At 39.6% G+C, this 19,340-nt stretch overlaps 1 protein-coding gene across 2 annotated transcripts in view; it reads right to left on the bottom strand.

Moving 5' to 3' along the window:
- Nucleotides 1-19,340, bottom strand: part of TAPT1 (transmembrane anterior posterior transformation 1) — a 1,296,801-nt gene that overhangs the window by 1,048,591 nt on the left and 228,870 nt on the right. The gene's annotated exons all lie outside the window — the stretch shown is intronic.

Below are 19,340 nucleotides of genomic sequence, written 5' to 3'. Positions count from 1 at the left end.
TACACCCAATTAAATGTAGAAAACCTGTTGATATTTCTGACTACAATATTCCTTCTTTTTAGTACACTATCCTTCTCCAGTCCTGTCACACTGTCAAGACACCGCATGTTCACCTCCACATCTAAGCTGAATACAAGGGCCTCTCTCTAAAATACGGTCCATTCTGCTATTAAAAAAAAAAAAAAAATCCTGAATACTGCTTTCACATCCTCAGCCAAAAAGATATATATAGAAGGAACTTTCTCTTAAAACACCATTTTTTTCTGCTAAATAGGAATCCCAAATGCTGCTTTTACACTCTTGTCAGGGACCTCGGACTGTACCATTCTGATATTGTATTGACAGCTGCATTATTCATATAAACAGTGGATTGTTGTTCCAGATGATGTTAGTTTTCTTATACTATTATTGAGAGCAGACAGTCCTATGAAAAAAGCACAAGTTCACAAATTTGAGCAACAGCTATTATATGACTGACCACAGGATCATAGGAAGTTACTACGCTAATGGCCCTAGAGCCCTTACAAGCCTAAGCATGTTCGACCCTTATTTCCATGATCAGCATCTACTGCACCTGTCCAAGAGGGACGCAAGTGGAACCTCATGGGATGAATTTGCAGTTACCCATCCAATCGTCCAGCCTGCGTTTGAAGAGGCCCATTGAGGTGCTCTGTTTGACATGAAGTGGGAGTCTGTTCCAAAGGTGTAGTAACCTCTGTGAGACAAATCTATTCTACCAGCAGGTTCTATTAATGTCAGATACCAGGTTAAGGTCTTTAGAGCAAGTTACCCGTGCACCATTTGACTTGTGGTTATGCACCACTTCCAATAAAGCAGGGTCAGCCTTATATGCAAGGCAGAGATCGCCTCGGAGTAGTTTGAGTGTATGAAACAGAATAAAGTGACAGTGATTTCAGACGATCCACATAGGACAGATGCTGAAGATCTTAAATCTTCCTTGTGAGGAACCTTTGTGGTTGTTACAAAAGCTGCAGGTGCTTAGAAAGGTACATACCAAAAGGAGCGTTGTACTCAATTACTGGCCTGATGAACGAAGAGTACAGGGAGGTTATAAGTTCTTTTTTTTCTGACAGCGAGATGCAGAAAGGAAAAATCAAGAATCAAGCCGACCACCGATGCACAATGTTTAATCCAGTTAAACGTTAAACATTGTGCATGATTTTCTTCCTTTTTCTTGCATCTCCATGTTACATTGTAGTTTTGAGTGCTTTTTCTGGAGACAATGCCCTTACTTATGAGATGAGCAATATAGAATGCCATTCTTACCACTGTGGAGCATGTGGTAGTTAGCCGGAACATCACTCTTACCAAAAGGGATAATACATTTTTTGCATTGAGTTTAACATGACTTTGGCACTAATCATTTGTTTGTGTTAAGACCATCTTATAGGATGCACACATCATCTGGAGATTCTCTGACCACTCCCAATTTGCAGTTATCAGCCACAGACTTTTACTTTTTACTTGCACTTCAGAGAAATAGATTCCAAACAGTAGAGGTCCCAAGACCGATTCCTGTGGAACACCACTGGTTACAGGTCTGCCTTTGGAGGTGGATTCCACTATTTGGACTGTGTGTGCTCTACCAGTGAGCTAGTTAGCAACCCATCTAATGATATAAGGGTTGATACCTACCTGGGTGAGTTTGTCAATTAGGCCTGAGTGGGCGATAGTGTCAAAAGCCTCGGTTAAATCTAGGTAGGGTGTATGCACAGATTTCCCCTCGTCCAAGGCCTTTGTGTCTGTCTCGAAGTCCACCAGATTTAACAGGCATGATCTCCCTTTGACAAATCCAAACTGAGTAGGATCGAGTGTTTGGAGATTACCTATTCCTTTGTTGACAAGGTCCATGATGATTCGCTCCACTGCCTTGCAGATAAGTCTAGTAGATCTACAGCGGGGTCAAGTAGATCTAAATAAGCAGAGTGGGTGTCCTGATTCATGGAGGGAGTCCTGTAGCTGGTAATTCCTTGAATAGGTGTCCTACCAACAGTTAATTGCACCTGAAATATCTCTAGGGAATATTCTCCCCTAGCAAGTTCATACTTTTTCTGCTATTCTCTTAGCCTACTCCCCTCATTCCTGCACTCAAGTTGTTAGCAGTAAACTGTAACTGATTCATGTTTTGCAGATATTTACTCCTTCAAAAACTGCACTATAGTGACTGCATTCTAATGAGATAGGTCAATGCTTAATCTTTCAAAGCACGTGTTAGACCACTGCTCCTTTTACAAAACATGTAATCACTGAAAGCATTACTGATAAGTGATTTCTTAACTTGGGAAAGCCATGTAAAGTGTGCATATATGCACTGATTTCTTTCCAGTGTCTTGGGAGGTGCTCCTGTGTCAGTCCCCTCCCATCCCTTATATCCCACCTTACACAATTCCCTCGCTCCATGCATCTCTTTACACAGACCACTTCATCCTTAAAGACATACTTATCTTTTACTCTACTTGCATGAATCTCCTCCATTTAAATCTACTAGTTAATCTGTCCTCTAGCCATTCAAATCCACTCCACATTTCACCCTCATTAATCTATCAATTACACCACCTTAAGTTTGCACTCTTTCCACATAACTACTTGCACTCTCTTCTCCTCCTCCTCATCATTCGCTGCTTATCATGCTACAATTCCACTTTCACACCTCAGTCTCATTACTCTCAAAACGTTCCTTCATCTTCAAAACTGTCCTTTTTACACTCATTGTTTTCAGGCAAATCACTAATTTCATCACGCACTCTCTCTTCTGCTTCCTAATGCTCATCTTCCATCACTGCCACCAAAACGCATACTCCCAATATACTCAAGAACACCATCTGACTACCCAACTCTGTATTAACTACACTGCACCTAGTCCTACAAATATCTTATATATTCCCACCCATTCTGCCCTCCATCTCAACTCATTCACTACTGATTTGCACACACACTACTCTGACTCACCTCATTACCTCCCATAGTACTCTCACTCAATATCCCATCTCCATCACTAACCCACATGCACAAAATCACAATAACTCCCCTTTCTATCTGACTGTAGCTTCTTACCTATACAAATCTACATTCTCAGATTTCTTCCTTTATAAGTACATTACGGTTAGGAATATAACTTGTTTAGTAAGCAATAATGCCCAGCAGGGCATGTGTTACTGGGGAAATAACATCCATCCAAGTGTCTGTGGTGTCGGCCTCTACACCCCTGAAAGATTATTTCACCAACAATATACACCCTGGACAACACTACTGTGTTTACATAAGGGACTACCTGTTGTATTGATTTTATTTCTTTATTACACACTTTTTTATTTTTGATATTAAATATTTCCTTCATTTAGTGTTTCAAACCTGCTGTAGGATATGTAATTAGACTGAAGAACTATTTTACATCCAAACATAAATTACATAAATGTCAACACACACAAACATGCACACAAGCGTGCGCGCACACACACACACACACACACACACACACACACACACACACACACACACACACACTGGAAAGTATTAGGGTACAACCCAACACCCTAATAAATGGGCGATTTCAACTACCCCACCATTAACTGGGAAAACTACTTATGTACCAACTCTTTTGCTCAACGTTTTCTGGAATTCATAAACTCCAATGCCTTGGATCAACTTATTCACACCCCCACCAGGGGCAGCAATATCCTAGACCTGGTCATTACCAACATGAGCAACCGGTGTTCCACACCAGAAGTCAATTCTTCGTTGATCAGATCTGACCACTCCCGCCCCTCCCCCAATTAAGGAAACCACCGTAAAAAAATTCTCCAAAGCCAGCTTCACACTTCTTAAGAAGTGGCAAACTTCATGACACCCATGCAGACGGACAATAGAGGTACGACTGCTGAATCCTACACAAATGCACTTTATAAGCACTTACAAGATGCTATCCTCCAAAAAAGGAAGCCAATCTGGTGGTCCTCTGACAAACAAACTCTACAACAGAAGAAAGAAACTGTTGCAAAAAAAAGAGTAAAATCCCATGACTGGAGGAACTCCCTGGTCAACCTCAGTAAGAAGCTGAGATCCCTCATAAAATCCTCCAAAGCTAGTTACGAAAACAAAATTGCCACCAACTCTAAAGACAACCACAAAGCATTCTATAGCTATGTCAAGAATCTCAATGGCAACACTCAGATCTGCTCTGAGTTACAGCACAATGGCATTAAATATACAGAACCAACCGATATTGCCAACATGCTGGCAGATAGGTTCAGTGCTAACTTTACCCCCCCTCTCACCTTCTAGAGGGCCCATCTCTATACCGGAAGAATGCAAAGTTCCTGTAATCACGGCTGCACAGGTAAAAAAACACTCTCCAAAGCCAAGTACACAGCATCCATGGGACCTGACAATATCCCAGGCTGCATTCTACACGAACTACAGAATGAACTGGCACCCTACCTAAGTACCATGTTCAATCATAGCCTCACCTCAGGCTTTGTGCCCATTGAATGGCACACCATGACGGTTATCCCACTCCACAAAGAGGGAGCCACAACAGACCCAGGGAACTACTGCCCAATTAGACTGACGAGCCTGGTCTGCAAGGCCATGGACCGTATCATCATGGAACTCGTAAACAAAGACATTGGTAATCTCCAAACTCTAGACCCTACCCAGCTTGGGTTTGTAAAAGGCAGATCATGTCTCCTAAACCTGACTGACTTCTTTGAAGCAGTCACCAAAGCCATAGATGAGGGTAAGGTAGTTCACACAGCTTATCTAGATCTCGCCAAGGTTTTCGACACCATCCCCCACTCTGGAATTATAGATAAGCTCACTAAACTAGGTATAAATCCCTATGTCACAAGATGGGTTGCCAACTGGCTTACGGACAGAACCCACACTGTGAAAGTAGCAGACTCCAAATCCGACTTCAGACCAGTGACAAGTGGAGTACCACAGGGTTCAGTCCTGGGTCCTCTCCTGTTTGGTATCTACTTCTCTGAAGTACAGGCTAACACAGAAGGTCTTTGGCTAACAAAGTTTGCAGATGACTGCAAACTAGGAGCCATAATTGAAACTCCTAACAATGTGGACATACTACAAAAGGGCCTCACTGAGACAGACGCCTGGTGTCAAAGCCATGGCCTGAAGCTCAATGCCAAAAAGTGTATTGTCATCCCCTTTGGTAAAAACTCTGTACCCATAAGTTGCAGTCTACTTAACGCCAAACGTGTGATGAGAACTTGGGACACAGGTGGACAGTAGTCTCTCCTTTGATAATCACATCACCACAGTCATCAAGTCATCAGGAAATCCTTCTACATGGCTCACCTCATCACAAAAGGTTTTTCATCCAGAAAAAAAAAAAAAGAGGTCATTGTTCCCCTCTACTCATCACACATTAGACCCATTATAGAGTACAATGGCCCTTTTGGTCTGTACCCCACAAGACATCTACAACAACTGGAAAGACCACAGAAATACCTCACAAAGAGGATTACTGGCCTCAAACAGATGCCCTACGCAGACCGTCTCAAAAAACTCCAGCTTTACTCAGAGGCGATCTCTGCCCAACATACAAAGCTGTGTCAAACCCAGAGCTGTTGGACATGCTCCACTTAAAGAAATCCCAATCCCAAGGAGCTACACGCTCTAGGGACCTAAACCTTGTCACCACAAAAAACAGACCATGCTGGATGGATAGATTCCTGTCCCTAAAACTTCCCATACTCTGGAACGGACTACCTATCTATGTCAAACAGAGCTCCTCATTAGCACTCTTCAAGAAAAATCTTGATGATTGGATGGGAAATAGGAAATTCACCCCAGGGATCACTTCTGTGTCTCTGCTCGACAGGGGCAAAGGAAAATAATTTTCTTGTGTGGCGAAAGCCAGGGTACCTTTTTGGCTAGGCTTATATAGGCCCTAGGGCTAATAGCCTAGTGCCTACCTATGACAAACACACACAAACACACACAAAGCAATTCCAGACACTAAGTGAATATGCCTCCGGTATCTGTGTGTGCAAATGAATTGCAAAATCTTAGAATGTTAGACATTACAAATGATTCTCCCACCCCACTCCTTTTTAGTGTTCTTGATTTTGTTACATGGTGCTCCTCTGCCCACACAGATTGATCAATTTGGTGGTAATCACTAAGAATTAAAGTCATCAATAATACCAGAAATTAGAGTTTCTTACTTCTTACTGTAGAGGGAATACATGCTGCCTGCTTGTTACTATGCGCAGTCTCTCTTCCTTACCCCCCCACATATACACACCCTTGCAACTGTGCATTTACACACACACATATACACAATGTTTTTTATATACATTTACTTTTTTTTTTAATTTTACACTTGTTAAACAGCAAAGCGCTGTTTATCAAATGTAAAGAATGGTGTCCATTTGCTTTTTTCTCTGAGCTGCTGTGAAGAAGAAAACTTACCTGGACATTAATACATAGTTGGAGAAAGTTTGTTCTCCAAACAGGGTGGTGAAGTACACGTCGCCCATTATAAAACTTCAGTACAAATACAATTGTCTCTATAACGCTACCCACCCCACTTTCACTCTGAATCTTAGTGGACATATACACCGAAATCCAGGCCCCATGTAACACCCACTCACCACAGCCAAACCCTTGGCATCCAGTGCTCCCATAAAAAAATCCCCCTGTACTAATGACTCAAACCTTACACATTTCAATATTAATATCAGAAGCATCTGCAACAAAATGCAATGCATGCATGTATGTCTAACATTTTACTCCCCAGACATTCTACTGGCTAAAACAAGAAATTCCTCACAATGAAGTCATTTCCTCAGGCTTCAATAGAGAAAACATAAAAGTGCATAGCCATTATTTATAACAACAACTGAGAAATAACCCCATCCCAGCTAAATATCCCAAGATTTTATGATATTGAACTTCTCGCCTCAAAATCATCCAAAGAAAATCAATATAAATCTCAGCAATATATCCAGCAGGCGATAAAATTACCACAGTAGAAAATATCCTACAATGGATATCAGAAAACATCCCCCATGAAACTTTCATATTGGAAGACCCAAAATTGACTGGATATTTCTAAACACTAGCAACCCTAAAGACTATAAACTTACATGGCTTCACCCAACTAATACATTCCCCCACTCAACTTAACAAAAACACTAATAGGCAGTTCATAATGGACTGGATTCTAACAACTAAACCCCACAACATAATATCAGTTAAGACAACAATGTGGTTCACCCAAATCAAGTTATTTCCAACCAGATATATATAAAGTCACCAAATCTGCCAAAGAGATGTTTATCTCAACTCTCTCCCTCTAAACTGGAATGCTGTAAGAGCATTGTCCCTATATTGAGCAATTTCAGCTACATTTACATTTTATTAGAACCAGGTATGACAAAGGGGTAAAATTTAACACAGCACCATGGTTAAACAAGACAAAGCAGCTCATACTAAAAGAGAAAGCCTGGAAGGAATGGTACAAAAATAAAACACAATATACCTACCAAAATTTTAGACATCTTAAATCAGACAAGAAAGTTATAACAACCTCCAGTATAAGCACCAAATAAATCCCAAACTAATCTGGTCATCCTTAATGAAAATAATACACCATGGCTGTACCATCACAGCCCATCTTCTAGAGCTTCTAACAGTCATTCTATCATCAACCAATTCACTTATTTTATTGAGACTGCTCATTTCCCAATCAATGACCACCCAACTTCCCCGATCTTGGAAAAAAGAAACACATACATTTAGCTTTCACCCTGTCTCATCCTCAACTATTACAAAAGTACTTAGTAACCCAACACCAACAACCCTAGCTGCTAATAACCTTCCCACCAAATATCTAAAAATTGCTGCAGATGCAGCAGCCTGCTACGTTTCCATTTTGATTAACCTGCCAATGAGTAAAAATGTTGTCACCTCCATCTGGGGAAAAAAAAATCAAATTCCCCTTCACAAATTGGGTACATCATCTGAATTAAACTACAGACCCACTGCAATCTTATTGCCTATCTCAAAACATTTTCAGATATGTATCCATAATACAGTTTATTCAACATTTAAAAATAAGCATAACCTCCTCTCCAAAACCCAGTACAGGTTTAGACCCAACCACAGTACTACTACCTCTCTTCTAAAGGAATAAGGGCTACCTAGTTTCCTCTCTATTCCTTGATCTAACCAAAGTATTCAAAAACCATATCCCACTGAAAGCTTCTTCCTCCCTTTCCTGGTTACACAGCTACCTATCCAATCACCAGCAGGCAGTTAAATGGCAGCAAAATCTCTCACCATTTCTACCAGTTTCTGTTGGCGTTCCCCAAAGGTCAAGACTTGGCCCATACCCTTACCTAACATTTTAATAAATAAACTAAAAAAACTCCATGCTGCTACTTGTCTTGACACTTTTGGACAGATGCCTACGACTCAACTGCTATGTGCTCCACAGGAGTTCACTCAAAACTCCCTCACTGCCACCGAATCCTGGCTTAAACTCAGAACATACTTCTCAATCCCTCCAAAAAACAAACTCATGTTACTCACTCAAAATACCTTAACTACAAACACACACATTTCATATCATCTCAAATAATAACAGTAAAATAGAAACAAAAAAGAAATGTACAAAACTAGGACTCACAACAGTATCAAAACGTATAAATCCAAATGAAGGACTCAAATATAGTACAAACTACTTTAATACATTTAACGCTGTAACAGAAACTGCCAATCTAGACTATGACTCCAAGGTAGTTTATGACTACCTCAAGTTTGAGCATCACAATCTATTCCATCAAGAAAACTCATCAAAAACTTGTCTCCCTCTATAGAGTCAAGCAATACCTACAATTACCTCAGCATCAACCTACATCCTTTCTTTATGATTATATGCTTCACCCAGTCTTACAAACATCATTACTTATAAAATTAAACTGGCCTCTCCCCTACTACAAACCAACTACATTTGCAACCAAGCTCCCTATCAAAACACATCACTGTATTGTACTATGACAATTAAACTCGCTTAGACTCCCACACCAACTTACCTACACACACACACACACACACACATACACACACACACACACACACACACACACACACACACAAAAAACACACCACCCACAATCTCCTACTCTCCTGATAAATGCCCAGCATTACAAAACCCTCCATTACCAGAGACCTCGCTCTAGCAACACACTCCTACTATGCATCAGCAAATTATTAAGCACTGTTGCAGACGACTTATTCCCACTATGTGAGAAAACTCGTGACAAAATCCCTACATTAAAACAGACAGATTGAAAACCTTGCACCTTAACACCTAAATGAAAGGTAGTGCTGGCTCTTCCTGCCCTCTTGGCTCCTTCTATACCTGAGAGATAGTAAGTATTTTCCTTGCATCTGTCCCTTAGCCAATAACTCTAGCACCAGTCTACTTTCTAACCCACCTACTCTATCTTACCTCATAAAATCTCATTAACTATCAAACTATCACTTTTTACTGCCTTTTCCACTCCCCAGTCACTAACCTTTCATTGTCTGTCTTACCTAACATTTCATGAAATCTTTCTTTCTTAATATTAAATCAAATGACTACTACCTATACCTGCAGTTACCAACATCCACTTCCTGTTCTACTTTTTTTCTATCTTACTTCTATATTTTGAACAGGTGTATGCATACAAGGTTTCCCTTTGCATTTCATTCTCTAATAATGCTTATCCAGTGCATGTAATTTTCTTTCACAATTTTCAGTAAATGTACTCCCTTTATTCTTATGCAAAAATGTATACTGTTCATGTAATATATGCTGCACATGTAAATATGATTTTACATTCTAGCCTTGGCTGTGTAGTCATGCCAGACGTGTTGCTACTGCTGTGTCTGCACTAGGTGCTCTTGTAACATCCCCACAAACTCCCTAAGCATGGTCCTGAAGTTTAGGACAGCCTACAAGATTCCTTGTATGAATGACAGTTACCCTCCCACTCATCACAAACTAAATCTAGGAGCCCTCACCTTGTGACCTAAAACAACTGAAAGTGTGAAAATTCTGTGGATTCCTGGGGAAAATCTCTACATGCTAAGAGAAAATGAGATGGGTACCCATCCCATTCCCACTTGAACTAGTATGCAAATATTTAACATGGTCTTCCGTGTACAGTATAACCTCTCCACCAGATCACTATTCTGTGTGTGGTAGGTTCATAGGTTGGTACTAGGCCATCTGCCCTAGGGCCTATACAAGCCTAGCCATAACAATTCCCTGGCTATTTCTTCCCACACTATTTACTAGCAGGGGACACTTTATTGGCTTTGCTTCACAATCCTTCCACAAACCGGTCAGGAAGAGTGCCATGAAACTTGCACTCACCTACGTCAGTATTTCTCTTGGGAAACCTAACCAGAGCATTTGTCACATTTTCTGTTTGAGTGGAGAAGAGCGCCACCACTTCAGGATATCTAATAGCATAGTCCAACATCACCAGGCTGCACCTCTTACCTGTGCAACTGGGGGTACTTAAAAGGCTCAACAATATCCATAGACACAGTCTGAAATAATTCCTCAATAGCAAGCAAAGGCATTAAAGCAACTGTAACGTTATCTCCTGCCCAACTGTAGTGTTATCTCCTGCCTTGTCAGCACTGCTCACGTGTCTTTCAGCACCTGGTAAACAGAAATTACTCATAAGCCTTCTATTTGCATGTTTCATGCCCATATAGCCTGAAAACGGAACGTTGTGGGCATGACTAGAAGTGCTCATCAGTAGTTTGTGGGCACTACCAGCTGGTATATCACTTCCCTCTCTAGTACTTCTTCGGTTGTCCATTCTCTGTACAATGACCCTTTGTTCCAGTACATGGACTTTCCCTACCCTTGTTGATCAGCAGTTTTCTTGGCTACCTTTCTAAAGTCCTGTAAAGCAAGGGCTGAGATTTAACTCAGATTCTGTAACCCACCCCAGCTTCCCCTCCAAAGGAAGTCTAGCATCTTCTGATGGTGGTGCTTCAAATTCAAGCTTCATACAACCTCTTGACCCTCACTAAAATAACACCTTCTAGGGGAAGTCAAATACAACAGCTGTGGCTCAGATTCAGGGTCACAGCTACTAACCAGAATATTTCCTGAAATAGTCACATAACCAGCTTCAGATACAAGTGTGGATATTGGCTGGGTCACCACCCGGCTGCCTTCTCTACCTGCTTGCCTTCATGCCTGGCACTATGTAACCACATGTAACACAAGGGACTGCATTATCAAAATAATTTCTTATTAAAACATCCACCTGGATCTCATCACACACTACCACATGCCTGTTCCCTTGCTCTACTTACAAATCCAAATAAGCTCAGGCCAATGGTACCTGAAAAGGTGTTGCTTCCAAGTCTCTAACTGGAGTGGACTGCAAGGCCAAATACTGCTCACTTATAACAACTACACACCAGACAATTATTGTGTCTAGTGCTACATCCCTCTTAGCAATGATCATCTTCCCCTCGATGAGGATAGGGTACAGACACTTGTGGTAGTTTAGTGCAGTGGTTGTCCCCAGAAAACCAAACACTGTTGAAGCACTACCCCTGCTTGCTTCTTCCTATACTTTTGCTCCACACCTTGTCTCAGTGGACATTTGCACCACACATGCTCTCTCTAATTATATTTATACCACTTAACCCCGTAGACCTGGGTTATACCAGAACTGGTGGCTTCACACTTTGCTTATGGAACTTGCTATGATGGCTAAGACTGTTGCCCCCCACAAGTGCCCTTATACTCATGTGTAATGCTGGGCAGTCTCTTCTTATGCACTTGTGACCTGCTAGCTAGCTAATCTCACCATCTGTTCATCAGTGTTACATTTATGGTCTGCCCACCATAATCAGATGCCCCTCAGGCAGAGTACTGAATAACTCGTCCCCTCACCAAAAGCTTAGCCAGCTTTTCAAGTGTAATGACTTGACATCTACTCACTCACTTATGAATGATAAGTGCTTACTTATGCAGTATAATTACACACACTATTATCTGCCTTTCTTCTATGCTCTCTATTTTTATATGTACCTTAGGAGTCAGTTTAAAGCATCCAAGTAAATAATGTTTTAACCTTAAATAATTTTAACTTAATTTAAACACTCAGCATAATTTAACTTTAAAACAGCATGTACGACTTTACTTGTGAGCGGAGGAGTTAAAACAAACACACACACACACACACACACACACACACACACACACACACACACACACACACACACACACACACACACACACTACCCCCGATAGTTTGCTGTTGATTACACATCCTTTCAAATGCCAGCATGAAGCCATCAAAGTCATCCTTCACTTTATACTGTGGAAATAACTTGGCACCAGCCTTGGAATTGAGGATTCTGCTTTCCTCCCTCCCCAGTATTCACTTGCCTTTGGCAAAGGGTCAGCGTTTACCTCTCTAGTAGTGTAGTGCTGTTTTCCTTTTTTGTCCTCCATCTACTTCAGTTTTGCAGCTGCATCAAGGTCCAGATGAGAACATCTAATGCCAGTCTCTGTAATTCCATCTAGCTTTTGGGATCAAATGGGGCTGGGAAGAGATGCCTCGTCTGCGTACTGCACACCCACAGCACCTGGAAGGCTGCCTCCCAATTTAGTGAGCAGCATTCTAGCTGCATACAGGACTGCAGTCATGTCCTCTCTGGATATACTGATATGAGAAGCTCACCATTTCATACTCTTTAATCAGCTGCATCACAGACATTTTTGTGTATTCTTCAGAGCTCATTTATAGCCATTTCTTAAAAATATTCTGACTAAAAAATAAAATAAGCTTTTCTTAATCTATACCGCTATATATTTAAATTTGCGGTTGTGAGGATACGCACAGCCTGGCAACAAAATTGCTTTACAGACTAAAGGTTAAACAAGTCACCACTGCTCACCAATGTAAGGAAAGACAGATGATCTGGAGATGGTCGAGGTTTGAAACTCACTTCTGCCAACCAATGCAATGGGAGAAAGATTACAGACAAGTGATGTTTTAATTCTGCTGCTGCAAACCAATCTGAATGGCCGTGTACTGCCTCAAGAGCCATACCACTGGTAAGTATAATCAAGGCACATAAATATGAATCATTAAGCCATTTCTCAACGCCTTAATCACAGAAAAGGACAGTTCAGACACTGAAAGCATGTACCATAACAGTAGATATTCAAATAAAGTACAGTTTTGTACCTACCATAAATGTAGATGTTCGAAGATCCACTGCTGCAGTAGTCTTACCTATATGGGTTATATCCTGCCAAGGATATAACAGCCGGCCAGCTTCCAAAGCCTCTGGGCCTCTACCATGCATCCAAACCATCAGGCAACTTGAGCTGAGCTGACTAAAAGGCAAGATTCAGTGCAAAACCCCTCAAAGCTTTGCTGACAGTAAACAGAGGAAGTCTGAGCTCTGAAAGGTCAATGCTAGGAAGAACAAAAAAAAAAATAAATGTCCCACCCTGGTATAAAAAACACCAAAAACAAGACGGGTGGAGGGAGAAATGAACAACTGAGGCAAAGATCTGGACATCCAAGTTATGGAATATCCCTCATTTTTAGGTACAGGAAAAAAATGGGCTGGAATGGCTTAAAGTAAACTCAGATACCACTTTAGGAATAAAAAGGATTAGTTGTCAAAGAAACCCTGTCCCTATGGAAAATGAGGTAGGGTTGACTCACCATTACAGCAGGCAATTCAGATACCCTTCTTGCAGAAGTTAGAGCAATCAGTAAAATTGTTTTCCATGTCACAAACCTCAACTCAAACTAGCTGGTTCAAGTAGAGCAAGTGTTAGCTTCTCTCTCTCTCTCAATATTTATATATATATATATAAATAAAAGGTCCCAAGGAGGAGTCACCAGTTTATCTGGAGGGTTCGTATGCAAACCCCCTTACAAGAACATTTTTACATACGACTGCCTTGAAAGAGGCTGATCCATGGACAGACATGTTGAAATGGCCACTAAATGAATCTTGCTAGAGGAATAAGCAAGGTCATAGGATAGTAACTCGAACAAACATTGTAAAAACAGAGAACAACAAGCCCTGAATGGATAATGGTTATGTTGTTGGCACCAACTACAAAACCTTTCTCATTTTCTACTAAATGATTTTCTAATAGCAGGATTTCTTGCTTCCATTAGTACCTGCTGCACTTCATCAGAAAAGAGGTGCCTAAAAGGAGTTAAGACCCTAGACCCTAGTACCCAGGCAATTAATTGAAGATGATTGATGCTGGGGTGTATCAAACATCCCTGCTCTTGTGCAAGTGGATCCTGTCCGAGAGTAAGTTTGAAGTAACTTCCCCTGGCAATTTCCAAAAGAAGGGAGAACACTATTGTCTGGGCCAGGAAGTCACCAGAATGATCTTGGGAGTTTCCTTCTGAATCTTCAGAAGTACTCTGGGTATTAGTGGAAAGGCACAGAGAAATATTTCTGTCCAAGGAAAAGAAAACACATCTGTCCATCCAGGCCTTCCTGCATGGAGTCCTGGAATAGAATTTTGCCAGATGCTTGTTCAAAGAAAAAAGAGGTCTATTTGCAGAACTCCCCACAGACGAATCAAATCCTGGAAGACCCCCTGCTCTAGTATCTATTCGTGAGGGTTTGCCCTAGTCCTGCTCACCTCGTCTGTCACACAATTTTGCTCTGACGGAATACAGGATTCCTGCAGAGTGAGATTGTGCTGTGCAGATATTTCCTAAGCTAACATGGCTAGTTTGCAAAGGGGGTACGACCTGGTTCCCCCTTGCTTGCTCAAGTACCAGGACTGTGGTATTGTCTGCAACCACTTGAAGAGGTCCCAGGCACCAAAGACGGTTCCATTCAGACAGTTGAGTGGCTTGATCAGGGCAAGCAACTCCTTGATATTTATGTGCTTGTGTCTGTCCTTGGTTTCCCATAACCCCGGCACTTTTATCCTTCCTGAAACTGCTCCCCAGAAAAAAGTGCAAATAGTCTGCATGACTGCTTTGGAGCAGGGAGGAAGAAGGGGAGACCTGGATTTAAGGATATCTGTCATCTCCACCAAAAGATTTCTCTTCTAACAGATCCCAGTACAGGGATCTGAAAAAATAATGGGTGGGAATGCTAGGACCAGAGAGATTTCAGATAGCACTGTATCTTTCTCATGTGGAGTCTTGCCAGGGGCATCATGAGAATCACAGCTGCCATAAGACCCAAAATCCTGAGGTATCTCCCCCTCCCCCGAGTGACCAAAGTCTGAGTGGAAAACCTTAGAAACAGATCTAAATAAAGATCTATTTCTTCCTGTAGAATAAAAATAAATTATTTGAACTGAGGTGTCTAGCTTGACATCTCAGGAACACAATCTTCTGTGAGGGAGTTGAAAAAGACTTTTGAATGTTCTCTTGGAATACTATCTTGATCTCTCACCCGAGACAGAGATTCAAGACATTTACAAAAAGACTTTAAAATGTAAGCAAGTCGTTTAAATATGGAAAAATGTGGATATCCTGTAGCCTGCAATAAGCTATAATTGGAGACTGGACACTTTGTGAACACTCTTAAAGCAGTGCCTATTCCAAAGGGTATGGCAGAAAACTGGTAATATAATCCAAGCACACAAAACATCTGAAGTTTTGACTACCTTAGATGGGAATTTATGTTTAAGACCTTAGAATTATTTAATTTTCCACTTACATTTATTGTATTAATAAAAAACATTTATAAAGATAATCTTGCATATGTCAAACTTGGACCTTTCACTTCAGAAGCTATTGAAATATCTAGAGGCACAAAGCAAGGATGCCCAGCGTCCCATATACTATTTGCCCTGACAATAGAATTATTTGCAATATTGATCCGTAACAATCCCAAAATAAATGGTATTGATGTATATGGACAACAACTCAAAAATTATGCTATTTGCTGACGATATACTGCTCACAATAAATGCTTCAGATGAGTATTTATTAGAACTAGATAAACAAATACGATAAATTCTATTTAATCTCTGGTCTTTCTTTTAACAAGACAAAAGTGAAATTATCTACCTTTAAATAAAGAGACCCCTTATTAAACAAGAGTCATATAATAGGCAAACAAGTTTCCACGATAAAATATTTAGGGATAATACTAACAGTTTAGAATCAACGCTAGCCCAAAACTATAATTAATAAATAATATACAAATATTAACTACAAAAAGAAATAAAATGTTATTTAAAATTTGAAGACAGACTGCAAATTATAAAAATGATATTACTGCCAAAAATGAACTATATTGCGCAAGCCACATCAATGATTCCAGAAAGAAAATATTTAAAAATAATAAATAAAATCCTTCTAAGCTTCCTTTGGTATCCAAAAAGAAATAGGACAGCATACTTACATCACATCAGACCATGGGAAAGAGGTGGAATCAACTTTCCAGACACAGAGACGTATATAAAAGCTTCTATTTTTAAAATGATTAATTGGTTTGATAGTAATTATTCCTCAATATTGAAAACTTTGCATATTATTATTCTCCTAAATAAAAATAGAACTAAAAATCTCATCTCAATAGAACATAATACAGTGTGGCATGGTTTAATTATTAATATTCAATATAATATAAAATATATCAAAACCAACTAATTTAAACTACATAAACAACATATATAGTATATTTAACATATGTATCTATTCCAACTCAGACATTAAAATATGGTTAGATTTATTAATACCCTTTAGTTCTACAAAAAACGTCTATAATAAAATTCATAAAAATACTTTAACAAATTGGGAGATGAAAAACTTTAGCTGTTGGCAACATTGGATAAAAGATCAAAAAGTATTAGACATTCAACAAATTTAAAACACATTTAATATATCAGGCACTGACTGGTTGGTACTTCAAAGCATACTGTCACATGCCCAAGATTTAAATAGAATAATAATTAGCTCTACTTACAAGACAGCCCTAAATTCATAAATCTTATGTCTGAAGTAATATATAACAAACTTAACTAGACAAACTTGACATCAAAAATATATAAATATTAATGATCTATAAAACCAACACTAACCTAACATTTTGGAACTACATAACTAAAGGACTTCAAACTAATTTAACAGCTGAAAGTAAAGCCAATCTCTTATATTCTATCAACTCTACATTTAATTTACAAGTATGGAAAATCTATAATAGGAGATTTATACATAGAGCATTTATCACACCAGATAAATTAGCTAAATTACAACAACAAAAAATACTATCTGCTGGAAATGTTTATTAAACTGTAAAAAGCAGATTGGATTCATGTGTTTTATGAATGCATTAAAATTATAAAATGTGGGGAAGAAATTACTAAATTCCTACAAGCTATTTTCACAGATGCATTTGTTTTATCCAAATCACTAATTTTCTTAAATGTAAATGATAATACAGAAATGAGTAAAAAGGATTTATATCTATTATGGTCCATATTGGCTGTGGCGAGAAAATGTATAACAAGAAAATGGAAGTCAATACAAGAACCCTCTATTGAAGAATTCTTGAAATTGTTGAAAGAAACTATCACTTGAAATCAAAGTCAAAGAACAGAGACTTTTTCCTACAAAATGGACTAACAATCCTTGGGTGAAAATCCTTGCTCTTATTGAGACATTAGAACTGGACTCAGACTAATCCTTCATGTGAAACTTATTTGAAGTTATTGTTTGTTCAAATAATTTTTTTCCTACTCTTTATATTGGTCTTATTTTTACATTATGTGTTCAAGCCAATTGTATTTAATGTATATAGAATGTTATAACATTTATCTATATAGAAAAATGCAACATTATTATTATATATGAAAAATAAAAAAAAATTCAAGAGAAGAAACATATGAAGTCTGTATGAATAGGGATGTGATGAAAAGCATATTTTAAGGCTAGTGTTATCAGGAAACTTGAAAGAAGAAGTCATATCAGGTTGTGAAGTGATACCATTTTGAATTTAGGCACCATTACAAACAGGTTTAGGAAAAAGATTCAAAACTTGTCTCCAAGCATTTTCTTTCTTTGGCACTAGAAACATCCCTGAATAAAATCTCTTCCCCACCTGGGATTGAAGAAAGTACAGTTGTGTACACTTACTATAAATGTAGATGTTCGACTGTATTCACTTTTGCAGTCATTACATTTGGGTTATCTGCTTGTAGGTAGCCCTCAGTCGGCCTGATTAACAAAGTCTTGGGTTCTGCGTCAGTCGCTGTCTCTTCTTCCATGACATCAGGTCGTCAGGGGTATAAAACATGTAGCTGACGCCATTACATCAGTTTTTCTTGCCCCAGATGACAGGTGCCCCCCTAATGGGAAACAAACATAAAGCACAAAGATATACCTCCAACAAAAAACAAATACACCAAAAAGGCATTTAAGCATAGTAAAGGAAAGTAGAGGTATAGCCAAAAGAAGTTAGGGAGCTGGAGGGAGGGTAACCAGGGCTGCAACAGTGAATACACTATAACATCTACATTTATTGTAGGTGTACATAACTGTACCATGTTCTTCATGTTTCACTGTTGCAGTCATTACATTTGGGAATATTCCCAAAGCTATGGTTGGGAAGAGGAATTTAGACAGCATTAGGGCCAGCTATTAGGCCCTGCAAGACTGCAGTGGCAAAGCCAGCTCTGGATTTAGAGAAAATTAGCAAATGATAATGCTTGGTGAAAGTATGTACAGAACTCCAGGTAGCAGCTTCTAGGATGTCCCTGGTAGGGACGCCTCTGAGAAAGGCTGCAGAGGTAGATGCAGCCCTGGCAAAGTGAGGTCTGATCCCCTGGGGGATAGGTTTTCCATGATGCTTATAGCAGAAATTAATGCAATGACATCCATTTAGAAATGGTTTGCTTTGAAATAGCCTTCCACTCTGCCCCTGCAGCAAATGCCACCAGAAGTTGTTCAGATTTCCTTTGAGGTTTAGTCCTGTCCAAGTAGAATCTAAGTTGTCTGTGCACATCTAAGGAATGCAATATCCATTCCCCTTTATTCTGTGGATTGGCAAAGAAGATTGGCAAATGAATGGACTGATTAAGAGCCACACTGGACACCACCTTAGGCGTGAAGGATGGATTGGTTCTGAGGAACACCCTGTCCGCATGAAAGATGATGAAAGGCTCCACTGCCATAAGGGCCTGTAATTCAGATACCCTTCTAGCGGAAGTAATTGCTAAAAGGAAAGCTGTTTTCCAAGAAAGAAATTTTAAGTCTGCAGTAGCAGCTGGCTTGAAAGGAGGTAGAGTGAGTTTCTCCAAGACAAAGTTAAGGTCC

The sequence above is a fragment of the Protopterus annectens genome, chromosome 2.part1, assembly GCF_019279795.1.
Source record: "Protopterus annectens isolate FY-2018-M chromosome 2.part1, PAN1.0, whole genome shotgun sequence".
Lineage (NCBI taxonomy): Eukaryota > Metazoa > Chordata > Ceratodontiformes > Protopteridae > Protopterus > Protopterus annectens.
This window is presented reverse-complemented; position numbering and strand designations above follow the sequence as displayed.